The sequence below is a fragment of the Primulina eburnea genome, chromosome 1 (genome assembly GCF_022965805.1).
Source record: "Primulina eburnea isolate SZY01 chromosome 1, ASM2296580v1, whole genome shotgun sequence".
In the NCBI taxonomy this organism is placed as follows: Eukaryota; Viridiplantae; Streptophyta; class Magnoliopsida; order Lamiales; family Gesneriaceae; genus Primulina; species Primulina eburnea.
The window spans coordinates 5,281,287-5,300,953 of NC_133101.1; the positions used below are offsets into that span (position 1 = coordinate 5,281,287).

The following is a 19,667-nucleotide window of genomic DNA, read 5'->3' on the forward strand; positions in this document are numbered from 1 at the left end:
CATTATTGATGGAAGGTCACAGGTTGTCGATACAATTCCATTGACCTTTGTATGTTGTGGTCATTTCTTAAACCCGGAGTTCCGTTGGAATTCTGATATATGAAATGATATAGAAGTTGTGATGGGATTTGTGTCAGTTTATATTAAGGATGTGCGAAGGCGGTAAAATGCAAGATAGAACCGGAAGAATAATTTTTTGTCCGTTAAATTGTAGGTAAAAACTTGTGTGAGACAGTATCACGGGTCGTATTTTGTGAGACAGATCTCTTATTTGGGTCATCCATGAAAAAATATTACTTTTTATGCTAATAGTATTACTTTTTATTATGAATATCGGTAGGGTTGATCCGTCTCACAGACAAAGATTCGTGAGATCGTCTCACAATAGAACTACTCTAAATTGTATTATTTTGCTTTTTAGTTTATTAATTCATTAAACTTTCATGTTGGTGTACTAGCTATTCATTTGCTCTCTCTTGGTCTAATTATTGACGTTGTGTTAGATACGAGCATTTTCTTATGTCAAGTTAACATTCTAGATTAATATGATTAAAATCGAAAAAAATCATATTTATTACATCAAAATCAAAATTTAAGTTATTAATGGACCAAAACTGAGAATAGAATAAACTAATGGATCGCTTTATCGTGAAATCACAGAGCTAACAATGTATGATATAGTTGATTTTTTTGGAAATATTCCTGGAAATTACACAAAAAAGTTCACAAAATCACCTGTAATCGATATTTTTTTTATTGTAATAATGAACATAATCGGTTTTCTTTTCATTTCCTTTATATTGGAACATATCTGGGCATGTAACTATTAATAAAGTATTGAAGTATTAAGTAAATATTACTATAAAATTAAAATTAAAATTAAAATTATTTTTTTGTAGTTTCACTTCTAAAGAAATCATACAGTGTAGCCAAAAAAATAAAACTGAACGATTTGCTTTATATGAAGTATAATGGGGTTTTGAGAAGTTGATATGATTTGCATGACATTCTATGTATTTATTATTTTTGTAGCATATCTTTAATGTATACATTCGATAAACCCCTTATATCTATAATATTTTGTAAATCACACACATCAGGTAACCTGCAAACAAACTGAAGTAGATAATATTATCGTGGGATTCGAACTCGGGACCTTAGTCCCGAATTTCACACACTAAACCAATTCAGGTGATTCAATTTTCTTGGATGACATATATTACAATAATGAACCAATAATAGTTGATGCAAGGATTCAATCATGATGGTAATGAGGAAAATGATCTTGTTTTTGTCTATCAGACATTGACTTGGAGCTAAGTTGCATGAGCCACTGGATTTGGTGAAGATACAGCTTGTGCTTTTAGACCTCAAGATTCATCTTCTTAATTTTTTTTTTAAAAAACAACAATAATAAATATATAAAATGTGTGTAGGAGAAAACTAACTTGATCTATATTTAAATGTATGCCTTATTGATCAAGAGGAGGAAAAAATCAACTAAAAAATTACTGATAATTTATTAAAAGCCATCATAAATATCTCCTTAAACTTCAAAATTAAAATTTGAAAAATTACAAGTAGTATTAAATGCTTTTCATTTTATACAAAAAATTATAGTTTGTGGTTATAATAGTGGTATCCCAATATTTTAAACCTCACGACAGTTCTAACTAATATCATATTTCGATCGATCATGAGCAATTATCACACTCCAATAGGCCACATGTAGTTATTAGTTTTTATTAAATTCAATTATACTATACATGAGTTACCTAATTTTTACACACACAAGAGGAACGGTTTCATATAAAAAGAACTTGACTTTGTAGATACACAAGAAAATATTCTACACTTGGTCTTTAAGGTTGAAAATATGGGGGAATGCATGTGAATCTAGCCAACGATTTTGGCAATTTAATTTAGTTTTTTTCCTAAAAGGGATAGTGAATTTTATCTCCATCAATTAATCAAGTTAATCTCTTTAAAATAATTTGTAATAATATTCACATGTAATCGCCACATTTATTACAATCCCACAAATTGGTTTTGTGAAAGTAAATAGTTATTTGAGTAGGTTCTTGTGAGACAGGCTCACGAATCTTTATCTGTGAGATGGGTCAACCCTACCGATATTCACAATAAAAAGTAATATTCTTAGCATAAAAAAAATAATTTTTCATGGATGACTCAAATAAGAGATCCGTCTCACAAAATATGACTCGTGAGACCGTCTCACACAAATTTTTGCCTAGTTATGTATATATACCCACCAAATTAAAGTATAAATAATCAGTTATAAATATTATGTATTCTAACCTTGTGATCAAATTCCCCTTCCTGTTTTTCATTCTTTTCTCAAATTTACTCCATTCAAATTATACTTATGGATGCTTTTTTTACCCTAAGGTTCGTGTTCATGTCTTTAACAGGCTTCCTCCCAATTCCGAACCTATGATAGCCCATTGTGCTTCTAAAAACGATGATCTCGGAAATCATACGCTGACTACAGATCGAGAACTAGAATTTAGTTTTTGTGTGATACCGTTTACAACTTTATTCTTCTGTCATGTGTGGTGGCAAAACAGAGACGCGGGCTTCCGTGCGTACAACGCTTTGTGGTTCTATGATCCGTGTGATGATTTCGACTGCGTTTGGGAGGCGAAGGAGGACGGGATTTGTTTGTCTGGGGATTTCAAACGTGGTTGGAGAATAAATAACATATGAACTTCAGGAATATAATTTGTTTGATATTAAAATTTTCTTTGTCTTGGTGAGGCTCTTGTTTCCCAAGTGTAATGATTCTTATGTGATGTTTAATTATATATTATATAGTTTTTGCAAATAAGTGATATTATAATTCGTGTTTTTGGATTTGCGTGGATTCGAAAATATTGTTGTCCCATGCTATCTAAAATAGTTTTTTCCCCCTTTAGAGAAACCAAGTTATTTTTTTTCCCAAAGAGAAAAATGAATTGAAATTCTTTCCACCAAATTAATTTGGATTCACAAAAGTGAAAAGCAAAAGGAAATCAGTGAAATCTGATTTCAATCACATTTTCTACTCTAGAAATTCAATTTCAATATAAGTTTATTTTAAATTCAATGTCACAATGTACGGTATCACAATCTAGTGTAGAAGTGGAATCTCGATTCATGGCTGCAATTTCTTGTGAAATTACTTGGTTAAAATATATCCTCCAAAATTTGGTCATTCAACACTCAAATCCAGCTGATTTTTATTGTGACAATCAAGCGGCATTACATATTGCTTCAAATCCAGTTTTAACGGCGAATAAAACACATAGAAATTGATTGTCATCTTGTACGAGAAAAAAATTTCAAAAAAGAATAATCGAAATGACTCGTATTCCCACATCACAACAACCAGCCAATGTTTTTACGAAGCCGTTGAGTTCGTAACATTTTTCGAATTCACTTGGCAAGTTAGGAATTATCAACATATTATTTCAAACTTGAGGAGGAGTTGTAAAGAATGGAAAGTTGATGGATGCACAAAGTATAGGATTTCCTCCTTGACGAATTCTGGGATTTCTTTCGAGCTTTAAGGTATTTCAAACATGTGTTTTGAATATGATTTCCAAATGATAATAGATTGGTAAAAGAACTTTCGGATGAAGTTTAAAAAAAATGACAAAAATAAAACCTATACTACTTGAGGAAATTGTTGATGCTACAACAAAATATTTTTGACTAATTTAATTTAGTCATCAAAGTTGAAAATGTGGGGTTTTATATTAATGCCATGTGAATCTAGTTGACTTTTTTTTTTAGGAAAAAAAATCTTTTCTCAAAGAGAGAGTGAATTTTATCTTTACATAAATTTAGTTTAATCTTCTTACAAAATTGTCAAAAATGATTTCATAAGCATACTGATGATACCCTTGTAAGAGCCCGGGTCATGGATGACCCGGAATATCAAATGGATTCCCAAATTCGAGTGAGTCTGCAGATGAATTCTTCTGGAGCCGGGCAGGTGAAAGCCCATGCTCTACTCTCCGGGCAATCTTAGGCTCGGGCTCTTGTATAAAGCATTCTACCCGGGCACCTCGATAACAGTGTCGTATTCAAGTGGTTCAGAAGATAAGATCTTGTCTCGAGAAGCGCATCCGACATAATCCTATTGATTGATGTAATACGATGGGAAAATAGGGCGGCTTGACAGGAAGTCAACATCAAATGCTATGAGTGGTAGGTGTACACGCAAATCGAGGTCATTATTACTTCTCCTATTATAAATACCAGGTTTTCTCTTTACATTTACATGGATTCATTCATTCATTCACACCAATCACACAGCCATCACTTGGCTACATTGGTTTTATTGCTTGAGTACCCTGCTGACTTAAGCATCGGAGTGGTCACGCCGGACACCCCTCCGGCGCCCATTCACGAGTTCCTTTCATTGTGTGCAGGTTACAGCTGAAGCCATATTACGGAGATATATCTCATTGCTCTTATTCCCATCATTATATTGATAGCAGATCCGGTGGAGCTCCCGACCCGGCTCACCCATTTCACCAGGATCGCATCACATACGTTTGGTTGAAATGATAAAATAAACTAATGATTAGTATGTAAATGATAAAAAAAATGATTGTGATAGAAATGTAATATATGATGTAAAATAGTATTATGTTTGGTATGATTTTTAAGTATGGGATAATTTTGAATTTTTTGATAAAATGACGAAATTGCCCTTTTCTTTTTTTTTTTCTTTACTCCGGCGACGGCCCGATCCGACGGTCGGCGGTCGGCCGGAAGCGGCGGCTGGCGGTGGTCGGCCGGAATCGACTGGCGATGGTCGGACAGAATCGACGGCGGAGGTCGGCCGGAAGAAGCGACGACGGCGGAAGCGGAGAACCTCGGCGGTCGGCGGCGGATAATTTTTATGATTTTTCCTTTTATGATTTTTTAATTAAATTGTAAACATATAAATCATTCAACTTATGGCCAATAAATTGAAAGCATTAAGATTAGAACAATATAAATGAACAATATGAAGAACTTAAATAACTTAGTTCATAGATTTCAACACATGGTTTCTAGTTTTGTTCCATCTTTCCTCTAGAAATAAAAACTTAGCTCATAATAACACAAATAAAATAACAAAACATGGTTCTAAAACAAGACATATCAACTGAAAAATAAAAGAAAGAAGACTTAGAACAAGAAGTTGAAGTGCTGATTCCGTCCCCGGATTTGTGCAAAAGATTTCTCAAGAACTAGATAAACTTGATCTTCTATATTGTAGCAGCAGCCTTCACTCCTTTCCTTGGCTCCCAATACCCTATAATATGATATTAATTATTTATGGTAAAAATGAGTTTTTACAATAAATCAATTATTATTGAATTAATTGGAAATTAATAAAGGTGTTTATTTAATTTATTAATTCTTTAATTATGGTGGTTAGTGAATATTATTAGATACATGATTTATCAATTAATTAAATTTATTTAATTAAATTGATGTTAATATTTGATATTAAATGCATGAAAGATGATCAAGAGCTTTGACCAATGTGTTCGATGTATGTTAGGATATTTTACAGTTTTATTTAATTTTATTAATATTTGATATTATTAAAGTCGGCCTGATTTATGGCTCGTTCTCACCCCATGAGATGTATCTCTTATGTGCCATGTTATTTAAATGTAATTATTAGAAATAGTAGGAGATCAAGACTGGAAGATGGTGGGCCCGATGTACAAGATGAAGATATGTAAAATATTGGGAGCTTTTGTAATAAGTTGCATTTGCATCACTGCATTCACCTAGATTTTGGGCCTGGATCAATGTCTGGCTCACATGGATATAATAGTGTTGGTTATCGACCATCCTTATTTATTGTTGAATGTCATATGATATATATGGAATATATAGTATTATGCATGTATGTATATTACTAAATAATATAGTTGCATGAATCCAACAAACATACAAACTAGGTGTGTCAAAATACGACACGACCCGTCAACTCGACACAAAAAAAATCAGGTTCGGGTTGGGGTTTTTCGGGTTCGGGTTGGGTGGATTCGGGTGAGTGCCATGTTAGGCGGGTTTCGGGTTGGGTCGCGGGTTGACCCGCAAACTTTTTTTTTTGAAAATATTACCTATATTTTTATATATTGTATGTTTGAACAAAATTTATTGTATATTTATATGATAAATTTTTATCATTTAATATTTATTTTGCATATTTTTATTTTTTAACAATTTTTTATTTGATTTAGTAAATATACTTTTAATTTTCTACGATTAAAATTTCAAATTTAAATAGAAAATTTTGTTATTATGTGTTTAAATTAAAATATTTTTATTATTTTTTTGAATTTTTTAAAAAAAAATAAAAAAATTAATAAAATTCGGGTTAGGCGGGTTAGACGGGTTGAGTCGGGTTATACGGGTTCGTGTTCGGGTTGCTTCGGGTTCGGGTCGGGAAAAAAAAATTCGCGGATTGACCTGAAACCCGACCCAACCCACCCGATTGACACCCCTAATACAAACTCGTGGTACGCGATTTTAAAAGAAAATGATGAGATAATTTTAAAATTAAAATCCCTCATTTTGAATAAGATTCAAAATTTATATCAAACCACAAAGTGAAAATTAAAAGAGTTTAATTTATTCTTTCCTTCCATCAACCTTGGTTGCAAGTTGATCGCTACCCGCGGATAATGTTTGGCTCATATTATTGGGAGGCCTGGACCCCGGAAAGCTGTTACTTCCACCAGACATATGATGTGAATTGAGTGGAACTCTCATGACTTCGTCTCATATTATTGGGAAAACTCATGGCGACCGTCCACTACAATTCAATATTGATGGGTCGATTTGACACGTGAAAATAAACGGCGTCATATTATTGGATCCTTATTAAACGTGAGGCGAAACACGTGGAGGTTGCATAGGGATACAATTGGATTCTACCTTTTAGAAATTATAATTGGCTGATATTATTCGGGATTTTAATTTGCTAATTGGAATCTACGTGCCCACTAAAGAAATACGATTTTCTTTTTCATCAGAGGGTGGTGGAAATGTCAAAATAGTGGGAGGAAAATTTATAAAATAAAAATACATATTTTATATCTTAAAATTATTTAAAATTATCAGTAACCATTTTCTGTTTTCATATCAGTATATTTTCGATTTTGTCACGTAATACATTTCTGTTATTAACAAGCTAACCGAATCTAATTTTCAAGACTGGTTGAGAAATTTTTCTGAATTCGGAGAAATTTACATACACACTAATGTCAGTCCTGCAGAACTGAAAAAAACATGCAAGATGGTAGGACCATAGTATGAAAGCTAAAGTGTAACATGCTCGCTTCTATGTCAAATAAACTGCAGGGACAATTTGAAGAAATTTTGAATGCTGTTGACATTCAAATGCACATGCAAGAGTTGCATGGTGCATGAAACTCATAGAATGATGCACACTACATTCAAGGAGCTCATGAATACACGCATGCAAGATGGGGCTCTGGCCCAAGAGCTTGGTGTATACATGACTGAACTTATTAAGAATGTGGTGGGCCTGGAATATGTGATTCCTAACGAGTTACTTGATGACATCAATTTGTTGTCTTTCTCTTCCTAATTTGGGTTATGGTGAACTTTAATTTGAATAAGATAGATGATAGCCTTGAAAAGCTAGTCAATACGCTTGTGATTTATGAGATCACCATAAAATAGGAAAATGTTGTTTTTCTAATGGGCCTCTCGTAAGGACGAAAAATGGTCCACAAGGACTCTATCTATGTCCTCACATCGATATCAGTGCCAAAGCACTTTGGAACTGACATCAATCATGGGCCCATAGGTATGGAGGACCATATTCTGAAATTATTGGCATGTCATTCAGCAAATGTAGGTGGGGGTAATTTGACGAGACCAAAAGCAATATAGGTTGTCGATTGTAACAATGTTAGTGGACATGGCATAGACAGCCATAATGCCATGAAGAATGGTCGGACACCGAAAAAAAAAATAATAATTGATTTTTCCCTATAAATACTGAGGTTGACTTGATCATAAAGCAGACATTTCACTTAACATTTTGTCACGAGTACTCAACATATACTCTTTACTACACTTTCCTTTGCTTAAACACTTAACTGACTTGAGCGTTGGAGTGGTCACTGTCAAAAAACCTTCCGACGCCTCACTAAAGTTCTTTGCTCTTAAATTCCTCAACCCAGGTACCATATGTCAGGTCTCAGGTGTGCCCGAGAAGATTCTACCCGACCCAGTAAATCGCTCACTCATCTCACCTAAGTTACCCGGTCATCATCATTTGTAAATTCCTCAGCCTGAGTACCATCTGTTTGGTCTCCAGTGTATCATAGATGAACTACTCAGTCCGGTAAATCGTCCACTCAATTCACGCTATGGTTGGTGGTGATACCCCGAGAAGAGCCCGAGACGTCCTAGGACAAGGGTAGAAGGATAGATCGAGATGATGATGGAAGCCGATGTAAGAACCAACCCGAGAAAATGAAGTACTCTTTTATAGGTCATCCATGGGTTCACAACAACCAAATAAGTTGACCACAAACAAGCATGAGCTCTTATCTTAGCTCGAGCGATGTAAGAAAACTTAGTGAATCAAGGACTCTGTCTGAGTCATCACATCGTGATCAGTGCCCAAGCACTTCAGAACAAACACCAATCACGGGCCCACAAGTATGGAGGGCCATATTCCGAAATTATTGGCATGTCATTCAGAAAATGTAGGTGAGGTTAATTTGACGAGACCAGAAGCAATATAGGTTGTCGATTGTAACAATGTCAGTGGACAGGGCATAAACAACCATCATGCCATGAAGAGTGATCGGACACTGAAAACAAAGTCATCATTAAGGTTTTCCTATAAATACTCAGGTTGACTTGATCATAAAGCAGATATTTCACTTAACATTTTGCCACAAGCACTCAACATATACTCTCTACTACACTTTTCTTTTCGTAAACACTTAACTGACTTAAGCGTTGGAGTGGTCACGTCAAAAAACTTTCCGAAGCCTCACTAATGTTCTTTGCTCTTAAAGTATGCAAATTCCTCAGCCCAGGTACCATATGTCCGGTCTCAGGTGTGCCCAGGAAGATTATACCCAACACAATAAATCGCTTACTCAGCTCACCTGATTTACCCGGTCATCATCATTTTGTAAATTCCTCAGCCCGGGTACCACCTGTTCGGTCTCTAGTGTATCATAGAAGAACTACTTGGTCCAGTAAATCGTCCACTCTATTCACCCGATTTACCCGATTATCATTAGTTGGATTAACGAGAAAATTGAAAATTAATTGAAAGGAAATCAGTGAAACCCGATTTCAACTGCATATACATCTAAACCATAAATTCAATGTCAATTTAAAATTCTTTCACCTACACTTGTACATAATGATAACAAAAAAATTAATTAATTAAAATTAAAAATATATAAGACAAACATGTTCCTTCTTATTTCCATGCAAGATCAAGAAAGCCCATGGCCTAGGACTGTGACCTCCATTGCACTTGGGAGGGCACTTTTCTAAGGCCGGTCCATCCAAGTGGTCAAGTCTACATCATAATTTGTGATCACGAAAACTTCTGTGAGACGATCTCACGGGTCAATTTTGTGAAACAGATATTCTATATGGGTCACTCACACAAAACCTAATTTGACCCCAAATGCACGTACAAAACAATTATTAATTTATTAAAAGCCATCTTATTTTCCTATCCTTGTGGGGCCTTAGCTCCTAATCGTTATTACAATGCATTTGATTAGGGTCAAGTAATTACAACGGAAAACGAATTTAAAATTTCTTTACAATGAGCCCAAAATATCTCTTCTGATATTTAAATACTAAAAATAGTATCTAAATTCAAATTATAAAACACGCCCACACATAATCAAAACCAATCACATACAAACCACTCATATCCTCGGGACATGCCCCGGTATATAGATACATATACATATATACTGGGAATCAAGACATAAACATAAAACCTCAGCCCAAGCTGTGGCTTCCTTCAGAAGTACCCTCTCTGGTCTCCTGATGTCCTGGAGTACCTGCCATTGTCCACACACAAAGACAACAACAGCCCCCCTTGGGGGTGAGCAAAGCTCCGTATGGAACAACCAATCATATATACCACAGATATCTAAACAATGATATATGGTATGCAATGCATGTATGTCGTGGAGGTATCAGGTCAAATGCCCATCCACTGAGCACATGTCAGAATCAATCGAATCGCTATCAAATCAAATCAATGCTCGAGCTGGCACATCGGCCGATATGGGAATACACGTATGATAGCGTCGACGAAGCGCCATCAATCCCACATCTCATATCCATTCATATGGGGCCACAATTGTCTATGCTTTACGGGTCATATAATACCGGCATAGCCATTGTGTTCTCAAACCCCGGAATCCAATCAAATCATATCAGGGTATCCAAGGATCATAGCTCAACGTGCATGTCATGTATCGATGTATGCATAAAATGATGTGTGTTAACAAAAAATTTATTTTATACATCGATACTCCAATCTCAATGTCATGTATGCCACATCAAATCATCAAATAGGAACATAGACACGTATTCCAATCCAATCCAATCAAATCAATCCAATCATATATCATATAATACAGATATCTGTCGTATGTTACCCGGTCGCAACATACCTCAATTCTTCGTTTCCAGTTGATGTAGCTTTAGATTGCAGTATAATAATCTATCTACATCAATAACATATCCATTTCAATCAATAACATACTCCAAAATCATTAATATGAGTTTCAAATATCTTTTGAAAATTCAATAATTCATATCAAATCAAAATCATATCATAATTCAATTCCGACTTCGAATATGAGTTTCTTGTCGGTTATTCTACTACATATCAGAAATTCAACTTCACATACATGCTATTCCAGCACTTTGATATTTAAAGCTGCTGAAATTAGAAGAAAATTACCTCAGTCTGAAGCCCTTAACGCGACGATCACAAATATATAATTTGTTTCGCGTTTAGACAGCGTTTCGAAGTCAAATCGGACGAAGGAATTTCAAATTCTCTCGTGTCTCTCTCGAAGTCTCTTAAAACAAATGAAGGAAACGATGCAGCAACTTGTTCTTATCCTTCACCGTTTACCGCGCTCGGGCGGTAGAATTCTCGCGCCCGAGCGCGAGACATTCTGTCCCCGAGTGTTGCCTGTACCGCGCTCGAGCGGTCACAATTTACTGCTCGGGCGCGGAATGTTCTGTCCCATGCCACTCGCTTCGCGCTCGGGCGGTCACATACTACCGCTCGGGCGCGAAGTGTTCTGCCCGAACCCAAATTCCATATTCCCTGGCGCTCGGGCGGTAATTTTCTACCGCTCGGGCGCCACATGTTCTGTACAAATTATTGGTTTTGTACTATATTGGCGTCCGGCCTTTCAAATCGAGTTCATACAACATCAATTCATATACAATATTCATTTCTCAATTCCATTGTCATGATATACATCAAATACATAATCACATGAAAATTCCATTAATTATCGATAATCACAAAGGATTTACGATAATACGATACACGGTCCTTACAATCCTTCTCATTAAAATTTACTTTTCTTTAAAGTTAAATTTATTAAAATTAAACTATGAACGAGAGTTATACCTAATTTTTGTACATGTAAAATAAATTGTTTTCAATAAAAAAACATGATCGCAACAAAATCACTTGAGAAATCCTAAAACATATTCTACTTATAACAACTGGAAAAATCCATCTAGTTTAAAATAAAATAAATATGTTTCCATTTTGATAACTACATGAATGATCTCTCATAAGGACTAATACACGGTGTCTCAAAACTTCGATTATGCATCGATATGCTCTTAACATCGATCGATTCTTTGTGATGTAAAAAACCTCAACTAGTTGGATCATTTGTACGGCCTTGTATGGAAGAGCTATGACATAAGTGCGAGACCCCAGTCACATCACCATAGCACATTTCGTTATTTTTCCCTTGCTCGGGGAGTAGCATACCGAAAAAATGTCTCTTTTTCGCGATAGAAGACTTATCGATCTTGAGTGAAGGCAAAAAAGAATTGAAGTTCCCATGCCGGATTATAGAGACACGCATTGCTGGTTTTAGACTTTGGGGAGTCTATATTGCTAATATCTCCACTTAATTCTCATTAATTAGAGAGTAATGAAAAAATAAAAACTCGTGATAGTAAAGAGGTAAAAGAAGCTAAAAATGGCTCGATGATTTATAATCATGTGAATCTAGTTGAAGATTTTGATCCTTTTTTTTTGACGTTTTTCTCAAAGGGATAATGAATTACTGAATTTTATCTTTCGATCATTTAAGTACTTCATTTCTTTATAAAATTGTCAAAATAATTACTGACAAAAAACACTTATGATTACTGAATTAATATAATTTTTAACACATTAAGCATAATCATACTATACTTGACGAAAGATGTTTGCACCGTAAATTGACTTTTTTAGATTGTAAACTTGTACTTTATTAAAATTTTGTTTTTATTCAATAAAGTTTTTTCCTTTTGGAAAACATAAAGTTCACCTATATATATGGCCACAAAACTAGCTACAACTTATCACATAGAAAAATATATTTAATCTAGCAATATGATAAAATACACCTTCTTGTTATTCGTTCTTTACCCGGCTTTGGTCCATGCAGATCAAGATCCCCGTGGTTGTTTTCTTTTATATAAGATTCATGTTCACGTTTTTAACCGGCTTCCTCCCGCCGAATTTATGGTGGTACACTGTGCTTCTAAGGACACTGAATTTGGAAATCATACGCTGGCGGTAGGTCAACAATTCGAATTCAGTTTCTGTCCGATACCCTTTTCGACTTTGTTTTTTTGTCACATATGGTGGCAAAATAAAGACTCTGGATTTCAGGCCTACAGCGCTAAGTGGATTGATGATCCATGTGTCGGCACTGACTGCCTTTATGAGGCAAAGCCGGACGGGGTTTATTTATCTGGAAAATTCAGACGACCTTGGAACGTAACACAAATTAATAATATATGAACATGAATGAAATCTGTTATATCTTTCAGTTTTCTTTGTTACCATGGAAAATTTGTATCCATTTTGCAATAAAATGATATGATATCTCGTGTTTAATTGTCATTCCATGATTTCGAGCTCGCTTGGGTAACAATTGTTCCACGTCAGCTCTATGTCATAAAAATGACTAAAATTATCCAAAAAAAAAAAAACAAAACAAATACTAAAACTGAATTTTGATAACATTATATCAAAAATCACTAGAAAACAAATATATAAGATAAAAAATGCAACATGCACACAAATCTTAAAAACTATAGAAATTGATTAATTTTGTTTTTTTGTTAAAAGTAAAGAGATTCATTCACAAATTATTTATATTCGAAATATTTTCTCAACAGTTTTTTTGTCACATGTGGTGGAAAAACAGAGATGCTGCTTTTGATGCCTATAGCGCTAAGGCATAGTTTGGTACATGTGATAAGAGAGTGATTGATAAATAATCCTCCTTATCCCATGTTTGGTACCTTTTTAAAAAGCTCATGATAATATCATGGGCCCTTGATAAATAATATTTTAGAAGGATCAAATATCCCTAATAGAAGGTGTGATAATTTTAATCAAATGATAAAATACACTACAAATGACTTAATTACCCTCAATTTATAAATGAATTTTTATAAATCTATGCTAGTAGGTAGAAATTAAAATCAAATAAATATTTTATTTATTTTTATATATTATATAATATGATAATTATATAAATGATTTCGAGATATTTATATAAATAATTTTTATAAATCTCAATAAAATTATTATTATTACTCGATTATCCTGAAAAATTGATATCTGACTTGACTCACAAAATCAAGGGCTCAATTATCATATTATATAATATATAAAATTAGGTAAAAATAAATAAATCATGCAAGTACTACCGGCACATGAACAAATAAAAAATATGAACTCAAGCAACAACTTTGAAATTATAAAATTTATTATGATAAGGTTAAATTTGTCATTACAATCTAATATATAAATTTAATCACTCTTATTAAAATCATACCAAACATTAAATATAATATCCTACATCTTATTTATCCTTATATTATATATCATATGTTTATCTTATCATGTGTACCAAACTATACCTAAGTGGTTTGATAATCCATGTGGTACATATGACTGTGTTTGGGAGGCAAAGGAGGATGGGATTAATTTATCCGGAAACTTTAGAAAAGGGTGGAAAACACAAATAAAATCAATTATATTTTTACACTTAGTTTTCTTCGTCGTTGCCATCGGATTAATTATCAGTGACTATTATTTGTATATTATATAATTATGTGATAAAATTATATCATATTTCATGTTTTTGGATTTGCATGGATTCGAAAAGATTGTTTGCCAAATGCAGTTTCCGAGCTGGGTGACGATAATTTTAGTGTTCTAAATAATGTTTCATCATTCAAGAAAAACCAAATGTTGTTTTTTCCGACACGAAAAAATTAGTAAATTTAATTTCTTTACACTATGGTTGGTGTTGATACACCAGGAAGAGCCCGAGACATCCTAGGACAGGGTAGGAGGATATATTGAGATGATGATGGAAGTCGATGTAAGAACCAGCCCGAGAAAAGGAAGTACTCTTTCATAGGTCATCCCTGGGTTCACAACAACAAAAGAATTTGATCACAAACAAGCATGAGCTCTTAGCTTAGCTCGAGCCATGTAAGAAAACTTAGTGAATCAAGGATTGTATGTGTCCTCACATCGAGATCAGTGCCCAAGCACTTGAGAACAAACATCAATCATGGGCCCACAAGTATGGAGGACCATATTCCGAAATTATTGGCATGTCATTAGCAAATTTAGGTGGGGATAACTTGACGAGACTAGAAGCAATACAGTTTGTCGATTGTAACAATGTCAGTGGATAGGGCATAGACAACCATCATGCCATGAAGAGTGGTCGGACACTGAAAACAAAAAAAGTCATCATTGACTTTTTCCTATAAATACTCAGGTTGACTTGATCATAAAGCAGATATTTCACTTAACATTTTGTCACGAGCACTAAACATATACTCTATATTACACTTTCCTTTGAGTAAACACTGAACTGACTTGAGCGTTGAAGTGATCACGTCAAAAAACCTTCCGACGCTCCACTTACATTCTTTGCTCTTAAAGTATGCAAATTCCTCAGCCCAGGTACCATATGTCCGGTCTCAGGTGTGCTCGAGAAGATTCTACCCAACCCAGTAAATCGCTCACTCAGCTCACCTGATTTACCCGGTCATCATCATTTTGTAAATTCCTCAGCCCGGGTACCATCTGTTCGATCTACAGTGTATCATAGAAGAATTACTCGGTCCGGTAAATCGTCCCCTCTGTTCACCCGATTTAGCCTATCATCAGTAGTTGGATCAATGAGAAAAGTGAAAACTAAGGGAAATGAAATCAGTGAAACCTGATTTCAACTGCATACTCGTCTAAACCATTAATTCAATGTCAATTTAAATTTCTTTCATCTACACTTGTACATAATGATAATAAAAAAATTAATTAATTAAAATTTAAAAATATATAAGAAAAACCTGTTCCTTCTTATTTCCATGCAAGATCAAGAAGGCCCATGGCCTAGGACTGTGATCTCTATTGCTCCTGGGAGGGCACTTTCCTAAGGTCATTTTGCATTGGACCTCATTTTTCATTCTCGCAATCATGAAACTTTTATTACAACTTATTCAACGTAACATAATTAAAATCAAATCTTAGTGAAAAAATATGCATAAAAAACATACTTAGCCAGTTTAATTTCTCTATAAATATCGTCGTTAGAATTCAAAAAATTATCAAATCTAAAAAATGAGAAAAAATACACGAAAAAAAAGAAATTAATTATAATAATTATTATAAATCAAAAGTGTTGATGGAACGTTATACATTTGAGCGTTAGATCAGTACCACGTTAGCGTTGTATCGACGTCATTTTAAAAAATAATTAAAAAATACAAAAATTATGGATTAAGACTGAAATTTGAAACATAAATTATTTGTAAATTGACGAAAACAAAATTATAAATTTCCTAAATAAAGAATAATATTTTTAGACCAATAAATAGTAATATTGGAATTACTTAAAAATTAAGGATTTCACATGCCAACGGCTCCACTGACGGCGTTTTTAACCGGTTTTTACGCGGCCCACTGTCTGCCGTATCGCCTTCCCCTTCGAAACTGTTTTCCAACGATTCTTATCTTCTTGTCTCATTGGATAAATTTTTAACAAAGCCAGCTTTTTTTTACTTTTATTCTTGGTCGATAATCTCTGGTTTCTTCGCCTCGAGTTGAAGGATCGACAAAGCAATAGGTGTGTATGTACAGAATATATTGTAGATTGTTTTGGTATTGGTTATTTTTGGAAGATGTATAATGGGTTGAGATTGGGGTTGGTAGAATGTAGGATCTCATGTTCTTTCTGGTGAAAGTTTGAATTTTTTTCTGGGTTTTATGTTTTTTTTTTTTGGAAGTAGAATTAACATTCTATTGTCGTGAATTATGTGATTTATGCATTGGATCTTAGGAAATTTGTTGTTTTTACTTTTTGATTTGTTGATTATATGCTTTGTGCACATTTTGTGGTATAGTTTGGAATTTGACTTTGGAACTTGATTATGATGAATTTTGAAAATTATTTGTGTATTTTTATGCTTGTGAGTAATGAAGATAGGTTGATTTTATGCTTGCATTAGGTTAGATTTTTTCAAGAAGGAAGTAAAAAATCAAAGTTGTTGATAGCTTTTGATTGATGCGCTTTCTCCTATTTTCTTTTTAAGTTTTGTTCCAGAATCCTGATATGCAAACTTCAGAAGAGCTTGTATGGTGTAATGAATAATGATGGTTTTCTGAGGTATCAGGCTAATCACGGTTGTTATGTGAAGCTTGATGGTTATTATATCATACTAATGATATATGTAGATAATATGTTGATAGCAGGAGCTTTTCTGGAGGAGATTGATAAACTCGAGAAAGAGTTATTAAAGGAATTTGCTTTGAAGGATTTGGGTGTTGCAAAACAAATCCTTGGAATGAGGATCCTTAGAGATCGGGTGAATGAACGGCCCCCACTTGCATGGTATATATTTCGAAAATTGCATGTTGTTTTTATTGTGCTCGAACGGCCCCACTTGGTGAGTATTTTCCAAAATACTCACACCTCACAACCTTCCCCAGATAAATCCGAAGAACAGGTTGAGGAAGAAGAATCTGATCAATTTTGGGGCTGGTGATTATTTTTAATTTTCGAGTTTTGGTAGTGAAGGATTTTCGAATTTTAGTACTTTAAATTTTATGTAAGACGTTTCCGCATATTTTATTTTATTTCAGTTGTAAGACTTGGTTTTCGAGAAATTATAATTAATAAACTGGCTTTCGGTTTATACTATGCTACGAGGCTGGTTGTTTTCAATTGTGTGATTGTTAAACGACGTCAGTGTCAAATCCCGAGTTTCGGGGCGTGAAACTATCCCAATATTTTAAATCTCACGCCAGTTATAATTAATATCATATTTCGATCGATCATGAGCAATTATCACACTCCGATAGGCCACATGTAGTTATTAGTTTTTATTAAATTCAATTATACTATACACGAGTTACCTAATTTTTACACACACTAGAGGAACGGTTTCATATAAAAAGAACTTGAGTATTTTGTAGACGCACAACAAAATATTCTACGCTTGGTCTTTAAGATTGAAAATATGGGGGAATGCATGTGAATCTAGCCAACGATTTTGGCAATTTAATTTGGTTTTTTTTTTTTTCTAAAAGGGATAGTGAATTTTATCTCCATCAATTAATCAAGTTAATCTCTTTAAAATAATTTGTAATAATATTCACATGTAATCGCCACATTTATTACAATCCCACAAATTGGTTTTGTGAAAGTAAATAGTTATTTGAGTAGGTCTCTTTGAGACGGAAAATAAAAAGTAATACTCTTAGCATAAAAAAAATAATTTTTCATGGATGACCCAAATAAGAGATTTGTCTCACAAAATATGACTCGTGAGATCGTCTCACACAAGTTTTTGCCTAGTTATTTATATATACCCACCAAATTAAAGTATGACTAATCAATTATAAATATTATGTATTCTAACATTGTGATCAAATTCCCCTTCCTGTTTTTCATTCTTTTCTCAACTTTATTCCATTCAAATTATACTTATGGATGCTTTTTTTACCCTAAGGTTCGTGTTCATGTCTTTAACAGGCTTCCTCCCAATTCCGAACATATGATAGCCCATTGTGCTTCTAAAAACGATGATCTCGGAAATCATACGCTGACTACAGATCGAGAACTAGAATTTGGTTTCTGTGTGATACCGTTTACAACTTTATTCTTCTGTCATGTGTGGTGGAAAAATAGAGACGCGGGCTTTCGTGCCTACAACGCTTTGTGGTTAAATGATCCGTGTGATGATTTCGACTGCGTTTGGGAGGCGAAGGAGGACGGGATTTATTTGTCTGGGGATTTCAAACGTGGTTGGAGAATAAATAACATATGAACTTCAGGAATATAATTTGTTTGATATTAAAATTGTCTTTGTCTCGGTGAGGCTCTTGTTTCTCAAGTGTAATGATTCTTATGTGATGTTTATTTATATATTATATAGTTTTTGAAACTAAGTGATATTATAATTCGTGTTTTTGGATTTGCGTGGATTCGAAAATATTGTTGTCCCATGCTATCTAAAATAGTTTTTTTCCCCTTTAGACAAACCAAGTTATTTTTTTTCCCAAAGAGAAAAATGAATTGAAATTCTTTCCACCAAATTAATTTGGATTCACAAAAGTGAGAAGCAAAAGGAAATCAGTGAAATCTGATTTCAATCACATTTTCTACTCTAGAAATTCAATTTCACTATAAGTTTATTTTAAATTCAATGTCACAATGTACGGTATCACAATCTAGTGTAGAAGTGGAATCTCGATTCATGGCTGCAATTTCTTGTGAAATTACTTGGTTAAAATATATCCTCCAAAATTTGGTCATTCAACACTCAAATCCAGCCGATTTTTATTGTGACAATCAAGCGGCACTACATATTGCTTCAAATCCAGTTTTACACAGTGAACAAAACACATAGAAATTGATTGTCATCTTGTACGAGAAAAAAAAAGTTCAAGAAGGAATAATCGAAATGACTCGTATTCCCACATCACAACAACCAGCCAATGTTTTTACGAAGCCGTTGATTCGTAGCATTTTTCGAATTCACTTGGCAAGTTAGGAATTATCAACAGATTATTTCAAACTAGAGGAGGAGTGGTAAAGAATGGAAAGTTGATGGATGCACAAAGTATAGGATTTCCTCCTTGCACGAATTCTGGGATTTCTTTCGAGCTTTAAGATATTTCAAACATGTGTTTTGAATATGATTTTCAAATGATAATAGATTGGTAAAAGAACTTTCAGATGAAGTTTAAAAAAAATTACAAAAATAAAACCTATACTACTTGAGGAAATTGTTGATGCTACCACAAAATATTTTTGACTAATTTAATTTAGTCATCA

The 19,667-nt window shown here is 33.9% G+C and overlaps 1 protein-coding gene across 3 annotated transcripts in view; it reads left to right on the forward strand.

Moving 5' to 3' along the window:
• Nucleotides 1-16,286: 16,286 nt before the first annotated feature.
• The window catches only part of LOC140823739 (OVARIAN TUMOR DOMAIN-containing deubiquitinating enzyme 9-like), a 66,663-nt gene continuing 63,282 nt past the window's right edge, over nucleotides 16,287-19,667 (forward strand). The window contains exon 1 of one of the 3 annotated variants that reach the window (XM_073185267.1): nucleotides 16,287-16,454. The gene's annotated coding sequence lies outside the window, so the exon portion shown is untranslated. The remainder of the gene's footprint in view (nucleotides 16,455-19,667) is intronic. The other 2 variants (XM_073185259.1, XM_073185229.1) reach the window with 2 other exon arrangements.